Source organism: Plectropomus leopardus, chromosome 8, assembly GCF_008729295.1.
Source record: "Plectropomus leopardus isolate mb chromosome 8, YSFRI_Pleo_2.0, whole genome shotgun sequence".
NCBI classification, from domain to species: domain Eukaryota; kingdom Metazoa; phylum Chordata; class Actinopteri; order Perciformes; family Serranidae; genus Plectropomus; species Plectropomus leopardus.
The window spans coordinates 1,012,110-1,030,961 of record NC_056470.1 but is presented as its reverse complement, the minus strand read 5'-3'; the positions used below and the strand labels follow the sequence as shown (position 1 = coordinate 1,030,961).

The following is an 18,852-nucleotide window of genomic DNA, read 5'->3' as shown; positions in this document are numbered from 1 at the left end:
TTCAGCATCTCCAGTCTAGTGGGCTAATATTTGTTTGTATACTAATGACTAAAAGCCATAAACTATGAGGATTAGTATATGGCACATATACGACATGCATACATACAGATATAGGCTGTTAGCACCATGCTTGCCTTATGTCTGCAAACCATAACTCTTCTGTTTGCTTACAGGCTAAGGCTGTACTACTGTATACTGCTATATCAGTTTAATTAGGAATCCTGGAGATGTGTTTTTCAATACCATCATAAACACAGGCGCTCCTCTTTTTATTAAATTCATTGTAAGTAGTGCACAGCATGCACCACCAGAGCTCTGTCTCTACTGATTGAACAGCCAGCTGAGCTGAAAGACACAGTGACACCTAGAAGTGGAGGGAGAAGTAACAGGACTGTAAAAGCCTGACATCGGAGTGCCGTGGCTGCTCTGTCAATGTCAGCACTCTTCCGGGTGACGTCATCGTGGCAGCCCCCATCGTGCGCAGTGACATCAGCACCTCCATTAAAGGGCCAATTCGCCCTCACCCACCTCTGCGTGACCAGCGGGCCCGAGCTGAATGGGAAGTGGAGGCGTGCGGCTTTGGGCAAGTCGCGGGGCGCCAGAGCTATGGCAGTCGCTTCACCTCAGTCCCGCTGGCCGCGGTGGTTGGGTTTGCCTAAAGCGTCGGCTGTGTCAGCAGCACCTTTCTGCATCCACCAGCATGCCTCACCTGGGGTTCTGGGCAATGGGTTCCCTGCGCCCTTCTCTGTTCTCCCACCTGAATTTGAGCGGCTCGCTCATGTTGGAATGCCTGGCGCCGGGATGCTGGCGCCACTTCCTGCTCAACCGTGCCATCTGCAGCAGCTCCATTTCCTTTGGGGCATCTGGCACTGGGCTGCTGGTGCCCTCTACTGCTCAGCCTCAACACCTGCTGCTGTTACTTCATGATTGGGTGCTATCTCAGCAACTGCTCCAGTTCGCTTTCCATGGGGCATCTGGCACTGGGATGCCAGTGGCAGCCGGCCTTGGTTGAGGCTCCCACCTTCACCTCCCAACCCCTCTCAGCAGGGGCCACTGGCACCGGGTTGCTGCCGATTTTTCCCTCTCCTGTGCACCGTGTCATTCCTTCCCACAGTCCTGGTCTCCTTTCTGTTTGTTTTCTGTTGCAGCGGACTTTGCCTGCCTTCCCCCCAGCCACAGCTGATCCTCCCATCTGCCCTCCTAACGCTTTTGTCTCCTGTCCCTCTCCGGTTCCCTCCAATCTTAGTACTCAGATTCTTGACGGTAATTATGTGGATTAATATTCTAATATTAATATTCTGGCCTTAGCGGCCACGCTCGAGACCAACCCTGATGCTGTTTTCGTGCGGTTCCTCGTTAGGGGCTTCAAAGATGGTTTCCATCTTTTGGTCTCTCCGTCTTCCACCCTGACTTCTGGCGTTTCTTTGGTGTCTGCTGACATGGTGCTTATTACATTGCCATTAGGCTCACCTTTGGGCCTAAAAACAGTCTGAAACTCTTCGACACCTTGTTGGAAGTGCTTTGCTGGATCCTGTCAATCAACCACAACCTTACGTTCCTTGTCCATCTTTTGAATGACTTCCTTGTTGTCACCCCTCCCTCTCCACCGCTGGCTTCTGATCTCGTTGCACTCACGTCTGTTTTCTTGGACCTCGGCATCCCCTTGTCTGCAGAGAAGACTCCGGGCCCTTCCATCTCCCTTGAATTCCTCGGTGTCACCCTTGATAAGGAACTGTTTCAAGCCTTACTTCCGACTGAGAAGCTTAACCGCACATGCCTTTTGAGCTTGAATTTTCTCCTTGCCCTGCGCCGCACCAAACGTCAGCTCCTTTCCATCCTCAATTTTGTGCTCCGCATCATTCCCCAGGGGCAGGCCTTCATTTCTCACCTGTTGTCTGTCGCTTCTTCTGTCCCGTCGCTCTTGACCTCCATCTCTCTTGACGTGCCAAGCCATGCCAAGCTCTGCTTCTGGCTCTATCTCCTTGGCAACTGGAATGGGATCTCCTTATTCTATGACGACCACCTGACTCATCCTCAGGACATCAACCTGTTCACTGATGCGGGTCTATCTGCCGGTTTTGGGGGGTTTAACGATGGAAGATTGATGGAAGATGGTTCATAGGTGAATGGCCCACAGAGCTGGAAAGAGAATGCCAGGTCACTTCATCTGCTCTCTTTGAGATCTACCCCATCATAGCCGCCACCATCTTGTGGGGTTATGACTGGAGCTGCAAATCCGTCCTCATCTACTCAGACAATCTTGCAGTAGTTGAGATCATAAACAAAGGTCACTCCAACTCCCCATCTATCATGCTGTTCTTGCGTCAGCTAACCTGGCTCTCTTTCACACACCAGTACATACTCTGTGCAGCTCATGTTCCAGGCCACTTCAATGCTATAGCTGACTCACTGTCTCATTTATCTTTTCAGAAATTCAGAAGCTTGGCCCCTTATGCAGACGCACACCTGACTCCGGTTCCTCCATTTCGGCCTCAGCTTTCAACATCTAAATCCAGCTCTAATGCCCCTGACCTTGGAATCTCAGAACACAATATCACACAATAACACAACACTCAATAGCCCCTGCAACTATCTCATCATATTGGTCTGCTTGGAATTGTTTCCACTACTTTCACAACTGGCATAACTTAACTTTTCCTTCTTGATCTCATTACCCTAACCTGCTTTATCACCCACGCCCATTCTGCCTTGGGAATAAAAACCCAGACAATCAAAGTCTACCTCAGATGCTTTTCTTGACCTTCTGTTTGCATCCGAATCCGGCCAGGTGGTTACCTGCTTCTGGTTCCACCAACACTTTCAAGTTCTGTCTTTGTCTGGGATCCTTCCCACACATTTCTCCGGACACTCTTTCAGAATTGGAGCCGCCTCCCGCAGTGGCATACCAGAACACTTGATTCAGATCATGGGCCGATGGTCCTCCCAAGCCTAGCACCGTCACATCCGTTCTGACCTAAGAGATCTCAAGTCCGCTTTGTCCACTCTTAAATAATGCGCGCTTTTGGGGGTCAGTCATGCCTGGGAGCCACGGCGGATTCCCCACTGAAGCTTCCCCACACCGCACTCAACAATCCATCCAACAATAATTCATCATCCATGACTATACCAATTATATTCATGTCAATAAATTGTCAAAATGATCTTCTCGTTGAAGGTGTGGTCCTTGCTAGTGAAATGTGTTTAATGATGAGTTCAGGAGGACATTAAGTCTCATCCATCTGCCATGACCAAGAGAAACTTGAATTCAAAAGGTGTACAGTTGTATTGCACTGTTTCATTAAAAAAAATATAGGTGTGAGAATGTAATTTTCTTAACATTTTGTTAGTCTGAAAAGCTTAAAGTAAGTACTGCATTTGTTGTCTCAGAAAAATCTCTCAGAGCAGATACACAATTTCGTATAACTTAACTTGTTTCATGAAATTCCAAGAACTAAATGTAAATATCCTCATGGCGGAGCAGATATCTCTTATTTCAAGGTTTTGACTAGATTACTAGCAAGAGTAACGCCAGGTTCACACCAGACACGGAAGCGCTGTGAAGCACTGTGCAACGAAAATCACGCGCGAGCTGGAGCCCTCCCGTTCATACCAGATGCGCATTTGTCCGCGCCGGTCGTCAAGCGCTTCTGCTCCTCAGCTGTTGTCTACTCACATTTGGAGCTGTTTTTTCATTATGGGTAAGTAAATAACCTCATTAAATTAGAACGCCATGTTTTCCTGACAACTGTATATGTTTTTCCACTTCTTAGTAATGAGTATTTATCGGTGAATGGGTGCTGTGGGCTATAATACACACAAACACACACACACACACACACACACACACACACGCACACACAAGGAGTGTATGTTACTAGCGTTTTGTAGTCGTAGTTGTGGTCTGTAGATATACAGTTGAAATACTGAAATCTTAAATACATGTTTGTTTATCTTGTCTTAATTTTTGTTATTTTCACATTGTGTGTGTTTCATTTTGGTCATTGTTTTGCTTTGGTTATTGTGTTTTTGAAATAAATTTGGATGAAAATCCATTTCAAGGACATTGTCATCATTGAACCTCTTCTTCAAAATAGGAATTGCATGTATAAAAGTTACGGTAAAGTCTTTATTGAACTTTTTATGCATTGCTTCAATATGATTTTTTTTACATACTTTCCATCACTATCAGTATAGAGGAAAATCTGTGGGTTATTATGAGCCAAAGGTGTAAATAGGTGCACATGAGCTGTTTACATTATGGGAGGAAATAATGGCCAAAGTTGTAATTACACTAGTATATCAACTACAATCGGCCATACATAAAAAATACTTATGCCTGTTCCAAGTGAGCTTGATGTCAGTATTGTTGTGGATTTTGAGGCCTACACAAAAGCAATAACTTTAATACTTTATGGTAACATTTAGCCTAATTAAAAACTGTCTGCAAATATGATTTCACAATATGTAATAATATCATACGTTTTTGCTGTTATGACATTACGGTAAAAATGACATTAAATTGTGTTTTATCTCTCTCGCGCTATGTTTAGGTACTGAAATATATATATAAAAGTACACAAATGTAACATCGCATTTGAAAAAACTGTGTTTTATTTTGAAATTTGTTTTACTGTTTAATTGTTTTATTCTCTCGTTGTTTCTTTGTTTGATTTCCTGCCCGACTTGACGCTTGCGCTAAAAATAGACCAGACGCTGAAATGATCACTGCACGGCGCGAGCCGGCCACGGAGGTGCGCGCCACGGCGCTTCTAGTGTGAACGACACAATTGGTTAACATAGGCGCCAAAAGGAAACTGGCTCCGCCTCTCGGCACTTCGCAGCTATTCGAGGCGCTTCCACGTCTGGTGTGTCCCTGGTGTCAGTCGTCCATGACCGAGAGATAGTTGAATTCAAGAGGTGTACATTTGTATTTCTCTGTTTAATAAGGAAATGAGAATATTACTTTTAACACAGTCATACCTTAATATACTGTATACCCCAGTGAATTTCAGAAAGGTATGACTGCATGTAATAGTACATACTGCCTAAGCCTAATTCACAGGCCTACAGCAGCTGTGCCTGCTTCATACAACATTGTACATTGCACAGGACTTCTGAAAATGTCAATCTTAAAGGACTAATATAAGAACTTACTTAACACGTTTATTTGTGTTCTTACTGAGAGTGAAAGTAGAAGATCGATATCAATCTTATGTCTGTGCTTAAAGTATGAAACTAGAATCCCAGATGATTTAGCTTAGTTTAGCATTAAGACCAAAGCAAGACAGAAAGCAAGCCTGTTTTTCTACAAAGTTAACCCTATGAAACCTGGAACAGCTTTTCTTGTACTGTACTGATCTGCCTTTTATATGCATGTAAACCTCTGAAACCTGAGCAAATTGGTTTGATTTCTTTTGAAAACATGGCTAAAAAGACAATGAGCAACACCTCTACAAAAGGGAGATAGACAGAGACCAAAAAAAGATAATTATAAAAAGGGGAACAAATGTGCACAGAACTATATTTATAATTAAAATTAAGATATCTGTTAGTAACTTTTTTATCTATATATTTCTTTTGTTTTGTGTTTTTTTGTTTGACAACCTTTTTTTTTTTTTTTTCATTTGATTTTATTTTCTTGTCGCTTTTTGCAGTTCTCATGTCTGTCCGGCATCATATAATATACGTAGAGAGGACTTTGAAGGAATTTAACAAAAGTGTACACAAAAAAGAGGAGATGAAGTGCAGGTGGAGAAAAATGGCAAAGAGGTTCAGGTGAGCGGAATAAGGAGATGAGGCAGAAGAACAGGCAGCGAGCTGATTGGATGAGAGAAACTGAGGAGCAGGAAGGACTAACAAGGCTGATGCAGGACAGGTGTGACAGAAAACTGGGAAAGAGACAAAAGCAGGAAGTAACAGAGGACATGAGAAGATAACCTACAAAATAAAAATTTGATTCCCTGGCAAAAAGTCCTAAGGAGTAATATTCTGTTGTCTTTTGAACTTTGTTTTCAGGTTTTCTCTTCTTGTTTTTCCTTGTTTCGTGTACTCATCACAATCAGTCTGTATCCTGTTTTATTTTGTAGGTTATCTTCTCATGTCCTCTGTTACTTCCTGCTTTTGTCTCTTTCCCAGTTTTCTGTCACACCTGTCCTGCATCAGCCTTGTTAGTCCTTCCTGCTCCTCAGTTTCTCTCATCCAATCAGCTCGCTGCCTGTTCTTCTGCCTCATCTCCTTATTCCGCTCACCTGAACCTCTTTGCCATTTTTCTCCACCTGCACTTCATCTCCTCTTTTTTGTGTACACTTTTGTTAAATTCCTTCAAAGTCCTCTCTACGTATATTATATGATGCCGGACAGACATGAGAACTGCAAAAAGCGACAAGAAAATAAAATCAAATGAAAAAAAAAAAAAAGGTTGTCAAACAAAAAAACACAAAACAAAAGAAATATATAGATAAAAAAGTTACTAAACAGATATCTTAATTTTAATTATAAATATAGTTCTGTGCACATTTGTTCCCCTTTTTATAATTATTTTTTTTGGTCTCTGTCTATCTCCCTTTTGTAGAGGTGTTGCTCATTGTCTTTTTAGCCATGTTTTCAAAAGAAATCAAACCAATTTGCTCAGGTTTCAGAGGTTTACATGCATATAAAAGGCAGATCAGTACAGTACAAGAAAAGCTGTTCCAGGTTTCATAGGGTTAACTTTGTAGAAAAACAGGCTTGCTTTCTGTCTTGCTTTGGTCTTAATGCTAAACTAAGCTAATCATCTGGGATTCTAGTTTCATACTTTAAGCACAGACATAAGATTGATATCGATCTTCTACTTTCACTCTCAGTAAGAACACAAATAAACGTGTTAAGTAAGTTCTTATATTAGTCCTTAAGATTGACATTTTCAGAAGTCCTGTGCAATGTACAATGTTGTATGAAGCAGGCACAGCTGCTGTAGGCCTGTGAATTAGGCTTAGGCAGTATGTACTATTACATGCAGTCATACCTTTCTGAAATTCACTGGGGTATACAGTATATTAAGGTATGACTGTGTTAAAAGTAATATTCTCATTTCCTTATTAAACAGAGAAATACAAATGTACACCTCTTGAATTCAACTATCTCTCGGTCATGGACGACTGACACCAGGGACACACCAGACGTGGAAGCGCCTCGAATAGCTGCGAAGTGCCGAGAGGCGGAGCCAGTTTCCTTTTGGCGCCTATGTTAACCAATTGTGTCGTTCACACTAGAAGCGCCGTGGCGCGCACCTCCGTGGCCGGCTCGCGCCGTGCAGTGATCATTTCAGCGTCTGGTCTATTTTTAGCGCAAGCGTCAAGTCGGGCAGGAAATCAAACAAAGAAACAACGAGAGAATAAAACAATTAAACAGTAAAACAAATTTCAAAATAAAACACAGTTTTTTCAAATGCGATGTTACATTTGTGTACTTTTATATATATTTCAGTACCTAAACATAGCGCGAGAGAGATAAAACACAATTTAATGTCATTTTTACCGTAATGTCATAACAGCAAAAACGTATGATATTATTACATATTGTGAAATCATATTTGCAGACAGTTTTTAATTAGGCTAAATGTTACCATAAAGTATTAAAGTTATTGCTTTTGTGTAGGCCTCAAAATCCACAACAATACTGACATCAAGCTCACTTGGAACAGGCATAAGTATTTTTTATGTATGGCCGATTGTAGTTGATATACTAGTGTAATTACAACTTTGGCCATTATTTCCTCCCATAATGTAAACAGCTCATGTGCACCTATTTACACCTTTGGCTCATAATAACCCACAGATTTTCCTCTATACTGATAGTGATGGAAAGTATGTAAAAAAAATCATATTGAAGCAATGCATAAAAAGTTCAATAAAGACTTTACCGTAACTTTTATACATGCAATTCCTATTTTGAAGAAGAGGTTCAATGATGACAATGTCCTTGAAATGGATTTTCATCCAAATTTATTTCAAACACACAATAACCAAAGCAAAACAATGACCAAAATGAAACACACACAATGTGAAAATAACAAAAATTAAGACAAGATAAACAAACATGTATTTAAGATTTCAGTATTTCAACTGTATATCTACAGACCACAACTACGACTACAAAACGCTAGTAACATACACTCCTTGTGTGTGCGTGTGTGTGTGTGTGTGTGTGTGTGTGTGTGTGTGTTGTGTGTATTATAGCCCACAGCACCCATTCACCGATAAATACTCATTACTAAGAAGTGGAAAAACATATACAGTTGTCAGGAAAACATGGCGTTCTAATTTAATGAGGTTATTTACTTACCCATAATGAAAAAACAGCTCCAAATGTGAGTAGACAACAGCTGAGGAGCAGAAGCGCTTGACGACCGGCGCGGACAAATGCGCATCTGGTATGAACGGGAGGGCTCCAGCTCGCGCGTGATTTTCGTTGCACAGTGCTTCACAGCGCTTCCGTGTCTGGTGTGAACCTGGCGTTACTCTTGCTAGTAATCTAGTCAAAACCTTGAAATAAGAGATATCTGCTCCGCCATGAGGATATTTTACATTTAGTTCTTGGAATTTCATGAAACAAGTTAAGTTATACGAAATTGTGTATCTGCTCTGAGAGATTTTTCTGAGACAACAAATGCAGTACTTACTTTAAGCTTTTCAGACTAACAAAATGTTAAGAAAATTACATTCTCACACCTATATTTTTTTAATGAAACAGTGCAATACAACTGTACACACCTTTTGAATTCAAGTTTCTCTTGGTCATGGCAGATGGATGAGACTTAATGTCCTCCTGAACTCATCATTAAACACATTTCACTAGCAAGGACCACACCTTCAACGAGAAGATCATTTTGACAATTTATTGACATGAATATAATTGGTATAGTCATGGATGATGAATTATTGTTGGATGGATTGTTGAGTGCGGTGTGGGGAAGCTTCAGTGGGGAATCCGCCGTGGCTCCAGGCATGACTGACCCCCAAAAGCGCGCATTATTTAAGAGTGGACAAAGCGGACTTGAGATCTCTTAGGTCAGAACGGATGTGACGGTGCTAGGCTTGGGAGGACCATCGGCCCATGATCTGAATCAAGTGTTCTGGTATGCCACTGCGGGAGGCGGCTCCAATTCTGAAAGAGTGTCCGGAGAAATGTGTGGGAAGGATCCCAGACAAAGACAGAACTTGAAAGTGTTGGTGGAACCAGAAGCAGGTAACCACCTGGCCGGATTCGGATGCAAACAGAAGGTCAAGAAAAGCATCTGAGGTAGACTTTGATTGTCTGGGTTTTTATTCCCAAGGCAGAATGGGCGTGGGTGATAAAGCAGGTTAGGGTAATGAGATCAAGAAGGAAAAGTTAAGTTATGCCAGTTGTGAAAGTAGTGGAAACAATTCCAAGCAGACCAATATGATGAGATAGTTGCAGGGGCTATTGAGTGTTGTGTTATTGTGTGATATTGTGTTCTGAGATTCCAAGGTCAGGGGCATTAGAGCTGGATTTAGATGTTGAAAGCTGAGGCCGAAATGGAGGAACCGGAGTCAGGTGTGCGTCTGCATAAGGGGCCAAGCTTCTGAATTTCTGAAAAGATAAATGAGACAGTGAGTCAGCTATAGCATTGAAGTGGCCTGGAACATGAGCTGCACAGAGTATGTACTGGTGTGTGAAAGAGAGCCAGGTTAGCTGACGCAAGAACAGCATGATAGATGGGGAGTTGGAGTGACCTTTGTTTATGATCTCAACTACTGCAAGATTGTCTGAGTAGATGAGGACGGATTTGCGGCTCCAGTCGTAACCCCACAAGATGGTGGCAACTATGATGGGGTAGATCTCAAAGAGAGCAGATGAAGTGACCTGGCATTCTCTTTCCAGCTCTGGGGGCCATTCACCTATGAACCATCTTCCATCAATCTTCCATCGTTAAACCCCCCAAAACCGGCAGATAGACCCGCATCAGTGAACAGGTTGATGTCCTGAGGATGATGAGTCAGGTGGTCGTCATAGAATAAGGAGATCCCATTCCAGTTGCCAAGGAGATAGAGCCAGAAGCAGAGCTTGGCATGGCTTGGCACGTCAAGAGAGATGGAGGTCAAGAGTGACGGGACAGAAGAAGCGACAGACAACAGGTGGGAAATGAAGGCCTGCCCCTGGGGAATGATGCGGAGCGCAAAATTGAGGATGGAAAGGAGCTGACGTTTGGTGCAGCGCAGGGCAAGGAGAAAATTCAAGCTCAAAAGGCATGTGCGGTTAAGCTTCTCAGCCGGAAGTAAGGCTTGAAACAGTTCCTTATCAAGGGTGACACTGAGGAATTCAAGGGAGATGGAAGGGCCCGGAGTCTTCTCTGCAGACAAGGGGATGCCGAGGTCCAAGAAAACAGACGTGAGTGCAACGAGATCAGAAGCCAGCGGTGGAGAGGGAGGGGTGACAACAAGGAAGTCATCCAAAAGATGGACAAGGAACGTAAGGTTGTGGTTGATTGACAGGATCCAGCAAAGCGCTTCCAACAAGGTGTCGAAGAGTTTCAGACTGTTTTTAGGCCCAAAGGTGAGCCTAATGGCAACGTAATAAGCACCATGTCAGCAGACACCAAAGAAACGCCAGAAGTCAGGGTGGGAGTGGGGGAACCTTGAAAGCACTGGTCATGTCCACTTTAGAAAGCCAGGACCCCCTTCCTGGCATGTTTGATGAGAGCCATGGCATGGTGGACGGTAGAGATAGTGGAGAGAAAAATCCTCGGTTGGGATCAAGCTGTTAACACTAGGAATAGTGCAACCATGGGGGGCCGAGACATCCAGTATAATGCGTTTCTTGCCAGAGTACTACTATCGAGTAGCGACGCAGAGGAGGCTGATGTGGAAAGTCGGAAAAGGGGGATGAGCAAACGGACCAATCATGAAGCCTTCCTCGACCTCCTTAACAAGCACGCCATCGATGGACTCGGATTTTCGCATTTGAACGACGAAGACGGAGAGACCACCAAAAGATGGAAACCATCTTTGAAGCCCCTAACGAGGAACCGCACGAAAACAGCATCAGGGTTGGTCTCGAGCGTGGCCGCTAAGGCCAGAATATTAATATTAGAATATTAATCCACATAATTACCGTCAAGAATCTGAGTACTAAGATTGGAGGGAACCTGAGAGGGACAGGAGACAAAAGCGTTAGGAGGGCAGATGGGAGGATCAGCTGTGGCTGGGGGGAAGGCAGGCAAAGTCCGCTGCAACAGAAAACAAACGGAAAGGAGACCAGAACTGTGGGAAGGAATGACACGGTGCACAGGATGAGAGGGAAAAATCGGCGGCAGTGGCCCCTGCTGAGAGGGGTTGGGAGGTGAAGGTGGGAGCCTCAACCAAGGCCGGCTGCTGCGGGTCTCGCGGAGGGACGGTAGGGGACACTGACATCCCAGTGCCAGATGCCCCATGGAAAGCGAACTGGAGCAGTTGCTGAGATAGCACCCAATCATGAAGTAACGGCAGCAGGTGTTGAGGCTGAGCAGTAGAGGGCACCAGCAGCCCAGTGCCAGATGCCCCAAAGGAAATGGAGCTGCTGCAGATGGCACGGTTGAGCAGGAAGTGGCGCCAGCATCCCGGCGCCAGGCATTCCAACATGAGCGAGCCGCTCAAATTCAGGTGGGAGAACAGAGAAGGGCGCAGGGAACCCATTGCCCAACCCCAGGTGAGGCATGCTGGTGGATGCAGAAAGGTGCTGCTGACACAGCCGACGCTTTAGGCAAACCCAACCACCGCGGCCGGCGGGACTGAGGTGAAGCGACTGCCATAGCTCTGGCGCCCCGCGACTTGCCCAAAGCCGCACGCCTCCACTTCCCATTCAGCTCGGCCCGCTGGTCACGCAGAGGTGGGTGAGGGTGAATTGGCCCTTTAATGGAGGTGCTGATGTCACTGCGCACGATGGGGGCTGCCACGATGACGTCACCCGGAAGAGTGCTGACGTTGACAGAGCAGCCACGGCACTCCGATGTCAGGTTTTTACAGTCCTGTTACTTCTCCCTCCACCTCTCTAGGTGTCACTGTGTCTTTCAGCTCAGTTGGCTGTTCAGTCAGTAGAGACAGAGCTCTGGTGGTGCATGCTGTGCACTACTTACAATGAATTTAATAAAAAGAGGAGCGCCTGTGTTTATGATGGTATTGAAAAACATATCTCCAGGATTCCTAATTAAACTGATATAGCAGTATACAGTAGTACAGCCTTAGCCTGTAAGCAAACAGAAGAGTTATGGTTTGCAGACATAAGGCAAGCATGGTGCTAACAGCCTATATCTGTATGTATGCATGTCGTATATGTGCCATATACTAATCCTCATAGTTTATGGCTTTTAGTCATTAGTATACAAACAAATATTAGCCCACTAGACTGAAGATGCTGAAGCAATGGTGGCACATGCTGTGCACTACATACATTGAGTTTAATATAAAGAGGGGTGTCTGCATTTATGATAGTACTGAAAAACACACCTCCAGGTACCATCCAAACCTACTGTAAATTATTTTCTATGCACAATTTATCCTGATTTTTGACTTTCCCTCCTTACTGCTATCATCTGTTGTCTTTTTTTAGCTTTTGGGGACAATCTTTTTCTTGTTAGCCAGCATCCTGTACCAGCCTCCCCCTGAGTCGCCTCAAAGCAGCTGCGAGAGCACCGACCATGGAGCCGGAGACATTATTAGCGACCTGCCTGTCAAAGATCTGCCTGAAGACGGCGTCATCGTCAACCTGCACGCCCGGTTATGACGTCAGAGACCCCCCGACCGCTGAGTCTCTGTCTGACTGTGTGTGTGTGTGTGTGTGTGTGTGTGTGTGTGTGTGTGTGTGTGTGTGTGTGTGTGTGTGTGTGTGTGTGTGTGTGTGTGTGTGTGTGTGTGTGTGTGTGTGTGGTGCTGCTTAGGTGTGAATGTGTGTTTGGGTGGTAATGGGGGGTGCTTACCAACAGCCTTCTCTCAGCCATAATAACCCCCTACATACACACATGCATGCAAACACATTGACAAATTTACTGTAATACACACGCACACACACACACGCACACCCACAAACTCAAATGGCCCCAGGTTGCCTTCATGCACATCATACACACACAAATACAACTTTCTACAGTACATGATGACTTCTAACATGCTGCTCTCTTGGAAAATTCTGACTATGTGTGTATGTGTGTGTGCATCCGTGTGTGTGACTGACAGGCAAGTGCCACACATGTTTTTATGTGCTAGAAAGTATTTCTACAGATATCTCAATGTTGCATCAGTTCAAATGACTTTTTAGAATGTAAGTCGAATGACATTTCTGTGTCATATTTATGTCATTTTCCTTCAAAACACAGTAAAACAGCTGAGACCTGTGTGGTATATTGTATGCCATGTGTATGAAGCATTTATGATGTGGAAAAAAAGGAAATTATAACCATCTTTTTTTTCTGTTCTTTCCCATTACTGGAAGATAGCAAAGCCATGGTCTCACGTTACCGGCCAGTAATAATGAAGCCAAATCATTTCATATCATATATCATATTTTAAGAAACTAGTATCTAAAGGCACTTATGTTAATATAATGTGAATATAGACTGGCCACAGTACAGCAGCACAAACATATTTTCAATTTAAAAAAGCACATGTGTATTTTTGATTGCTACTTGAACACATGTACAAGAGATTTATGACCAGTAATTGGCTTGCATTTAAAAGTAGAAGTACAGAGAAGAATAAAACCACCATGTTGGTGATCTACATGATATAGCTGTGAATATATTCATGGGTTTGGTTGCTCTGTTTGCCAGAGTTTAGTAGAACGAGCTTTGATGCTTCTATTTCATAGAAATTGCATAGCTGCACTTTAAAAACAAAGTAAAAGAAGAAGCTTGGAAGTCTATGAAAAGTATGTTTTGTCACAATAAAGGTCCAGTCACAACAGCATTTAAAATGGCAAAAATTTAGCAACAAAATTAAATATTTCAACGTAAGTTACAGAGGTTAGTTTTAGGCAAGTAAAGTTAATGTAGTTTGATTTAGGAAAAGAAACCTAGTAAGGATATAACTTAAAGGAGGCAGCAACCTCTGTGGCTGAAGAATGAAGCCAACATGGAAGTGCCAAAACTGCAGTTCTCTAATGGGCATTTCAGGCTGGCTCCAAAAGAGTTGATCCCCTATAGACCTTCCTTTAAAAGTTCCCAGCTTCACAGCAGAAATAATCGTGTTTACAGCCTTCTACAAAGCTTTGATCTCTATCAGCAGTTATTACATTGTACAGCGGGTTGATTTTTATTTAATCACCCATTTACATTTTATGAAGGCTTAAAAATAAGCATATGTAAGGGTGTAGCTGCTTAGTCAGATCCACACCTTCAGCCTCTCAGATAAATTTGGTCGCCTATGGCTTCACAAAACTAAAATGCTGACAGTCAAAATGCCAAACTTGACACCTCCAAACTTCAGACTTCCCGTCTGAATGTGATGTTTTTTTTCTACACATTACCTTTGTGCCTCTTTCCCTTAACAATCCACCTAACAATCCGTGCCAGCATGTGCGTTTGTCAACATCCCAGTTTGTTGCCAAAACATGACAAAATGCAACGTTATCCCACCATGTGCTTGCTTTGAAATCACGGTAGCGGCATCCCAGAACATCAATAGCAGACACAGAAGGATACCCAGAGCATAATATGTAGACACAGAAGTCAACTGCAAAGTGTTAACATGTGACAATTTGGGATTAGAACATATTGAGTGGAGATAGTCCAAAATGTAGGAGGCTACCACAGATGTGCTAAACATCAGATTTCACAGACTGTCTAAGTGAAACCAAAACTTTCAGGTTTTGTTCTGGAAGTACAAAAACCTCTTTTGTAAATCCTATTGACTTGTATGATAAAGGAAAAAAACAAAAAAATCCATCCACAAAAGTTGTACACCATTTTACCCTACCCCACTGCGCTAATCTACAAATCACAACTATTTCATAGGAATTAGGTGACACAGTTTCTCCATTTAAAATGCTGGTATGACTGTGCCTTTAAGATGGATATTATGGGAAGTAGCTTGTTAGTTGGAGCTGCCCAAGGCAATGCACAATTGGCACAACATGCAGTATAACAAATCAGCACTGTTATTTGGACCTAATTATCACAGTACTGTAAGTACACAAATGTGCCAAAGCAGCTTTGCCTAACAACGGTTGTCTTTAATTTTTATCATCAACCTTATTTATGCAAATTATTTATTAATAATATTTTTAGCACTTACATTTGTTTTTGTTTTTTGTGGTTTTTTTGCATTCACTGTGCGATAATAAAAGGAATGCAGCCCTGGTTCTCCTCCTGCCGTTCTTTGTCCAATAATCCCCTTGTCTTTATTGTTTATATGATAGTGAAACACAATTTGACAATCTGCTGTATGTTGCCTGTGTTGTTGTCATGTACTTTGCTCATGTAAGAATTGACCTTAAAGGAAAAGTTCACCCCCTAATCATAAATGCAATTTTTTTTCCTCTTAACTGTAGCAAAATTGACCGGACTACACCTGCAAACATTACTATCACGTTGAAGCATGCATCTGCCAATGGACGAGACGCAATAAACATCAGCGGCGTTTTCCTCAGCTGAGCTGTAAATTTAGTTTACTCAGTGGTGCTAGGTGAGTAGCAGTAGATGCATGCTTCCTTCTGTGTGGTGATATGATTGGCGGCTGTAGTTCGGTAGAAAGAAAATAGTTCCTACATAAAACTGTTCACAACAAGATCTGTGAATAATCTAGAGTAAACGGGGTCATGATTAATGGAAAGAGACATTGCTGCTGAGTTTTTCAAATGTATTTTGTTGTTGCTTTGAGCACCACGAGCCGAGTTGCATCTAGTTCCATCATATTGGAGAGAAGACAGACATCAAAATATGTATTTTTTATTTTGGGGTGGACTGTCCCTTTAACACACTCCAGCTGATGTTGACGAGTTTGATCTCCATGTGAATGTGTAAATGCAGTCCTCCTAAGTGTGCTTTTCAATCAAGGCCGAGCTTTTATGAACTCTGTAAATTGATTTGTATTCTTTTTTTATTTTGCTTTTTGGTACTGTTTGATTTTTTTTAAAGCAGTGGACTTGAAATCAATGATCTTTTTATGGAATGATTCAAAGATGTCAAGTGTTTTTTAATTACAACAGCTGAACAGTGGATTTTTTTGTGTCTCAAATCATTTATTATCATGTTAAGGGTGTGTGTGTGTGTGTGTGTGTGTGTGTAAAATCTCTCAATACTGTTATACTGTGGGGTTTGGTTGGGGGGTAAAGGATATGGTGGTTGTGGTTATGGTTTTGGGTTTGTGTTAATTTAAGTCTCCAGGAACTAAATATGCAAACCTTTAATTACTCAGGTAAGTCCCATTGAGATTCAGATCTCATTTTTAGACCCGAGTACATAAATAAAAATATAAAACAAACAATTTAAAACATATATATCAATCACAGTATATAGAAAAATATTTTTAGTGGAACAATATGTAGTTTGAAGGTGAATTTGTCATTAATCCAGTTGCTTAAATGTGGGACTATTTCAATGATCGTACCATTTAAAGTGCAAATTAGAGACCATTGAGGTTAATGTTTTTTTGCTCTGGAGAACATCATTTATTTTATTTTCAGCATTTAACACAAGTTTGAGATGTTTTTTTATTTAATTGTTTACAGTGTGCTTTGACATACAAAGCAAAAGCAAGAAATCTGGTAATAATAAAAATAGACATGAACAATTACACCAAACAGAGGAAGGTGTAGGACAGTCAAACAAAAACACCAGAAGAAAATGCACATACAAAAGGTCAACAAGAATAAAGTAAATTTTCAAAGTTTTTAGAAAATATAAAAATAAATGCAATAAAAGACGACATCATGTCAGTGGGAATTAAACAAAGATAGGATGATAAAAACAGATGTATAAGAGATAGATGAACAAGTAGATGAATTTAAAACATGACAAGATGGTCAGAACAGGATATAAGAAGGATGGGGTACAAATAGAGTAAGAGCAGCTAAATAAATAGAGAAAGAGATTTTAAAAATAAATGAATAAAATGATAATAATAATTAAAGCTGCAAGCAGTGATGAAAGGGCCTTTGCTCCCCCATGTGCGTAGGGGTACTGGTGAACTCAGCTGAAGTGGTCGTTCATTTCTGTGAAAGTCAGAGAGAGTTGGGACCCTGGAGTGAGACATTTTATATGTTGTAGTACACTTAGCAGCCACTAGGTGGCACATAAATTCCACCTTATCTTGGTGTTCATCATTTGTAAACCAAACCATGCAAATTTCATGTAAATTCAAAAATAATTGCCCTGCAAGGATCACGACCTGCTTTTACCTCGAATGTAAAATGTGGAAATTATGTCATGACCGGGTAATCACATACTACCCAAAAATAGCCAATTGATAGATGTGGATTTTTGTTGAGACTGATGGAAAGCTTGTCTCAAAACTGTGTGTGTGTAAAATGCAAATCAACAAATGTAGACTTGAGATCCACAAATGCCCTTTAGATTCACAAATATAAACTGGATTCACAAATATCTGTTTGAAAGTTTGTAATTGTTAGAAATGTATTCACAAATGTTTTGGGTTTTTCTTTATTTGTAAATTATTTGAGTGTATTCAGATATTTTTTCTAATCGTGGATTTTGTTTGTATAATTGCAAATCTGTTTTATATTTGCAAAATATTTTTGTGAGTTTACAGTTTTTTTGTATTTGTGGAGAGTGTTTTATGTTTACAGATTTCACATTAACCAACAGATTGTCGATCTGCTTACATAAATAATAATGAAACAAATATATCCCTGACAAAATGTCATCCCTGCAGCACTCTATGCTGGGGTAGAAGTAGGTGGGTCGGGGTAAGAGCTGGGATTAGTGTCAATGTCAAGTTTCTTTTTAGTGAAATTATATTTTGTTTAACCAAAAACCAATGTAACCAGGGATGGGATTGTCTTCCTGTGTGTGTCCAACTTGTGTATGTCCCACTGTAATATAGGATGTGCTAAAACAGTGATGGTTATTGTGGCCATCAAACGGTTGATTAGATTGGCTGGAGCAAATTGCTCTGACCGAGTTTTATTCTACAGCTGATCGTGAATGATGATAAAAAGAGATGTCGCATTAATTAGACATTAATCAGAATAATTTTAATTTTAGCATTAGTGTTTATTATGAGCATTTATTGAAGTCCAGATAAAATGCATTTGTGTGGGCAATTTAGCTTTTTCAATTGAGCTGCATGTTTTTGGAATGTGGGAGGAAACCAAAGCACCCTGGGAAAACCCAACGTCAACACAGGGAGAACATGCTAACTCCACACTGAGAGACAGCCGAGGTCGTAAAGCAAAGCCCCGACCTTCTTCCTGTGAGGGCACTGAGCCACCATGCTGCCCTCACTCTTAAAAATGATGCGTTTATCTGATCATATCAGCTCAGTGGCCATTTAAGGACTTGACTGAGTCAACAAAGTAGAGCTAAGACATAAGATTCAGCTCTACTTTGTGAAATGATCAGTCCAGCATGTAATTTCCCAAACTCCAAACACACACATCTGTTTTAAGAGTGTGCATTCATCTTGAAAAACAACCCATGTCATTCTAAAGAGAATGGTTGTTTTTCAAGATGAAGGTAGTATAGAAAAGATTTTGGGGAAAAGTTGAATGTGGGATACTGAAGGTGTTCCTCAGACTCCTGGCCACAGCAGAAACATCCTGATGATAGCAGAACCCTTTGGTTTCTTTGGTTGGTGGGGTGTTGATCCATCCTCCAGGGGGACAACTTCAGTTTGGGACACCAATGTGTCGACCTTACTGGCT

At 41.9% G+C, this 18,852-nt stretch overlaps 2 pseudogenes; one reads left to right on the top strand and one right to left on the bottom strand.

The window, feature by feature from the left end:
* Positions 1-1,453: 1,453 nt before the first annotated feature.
* LOC121947467 lies at positions 1,454-2,565 on the top strand (annotated as a pseudogene).
* A 7,334-nt stretch (positions 2,566-9,899) lies between these two features.
* On the bottom strand, positions 9,900-11,672 carry LOC121947466 (annotated as a pseudogene).
* Between the last annotated feature and the right edge of the window lie 7,180 nt (positions 11,673-18,852).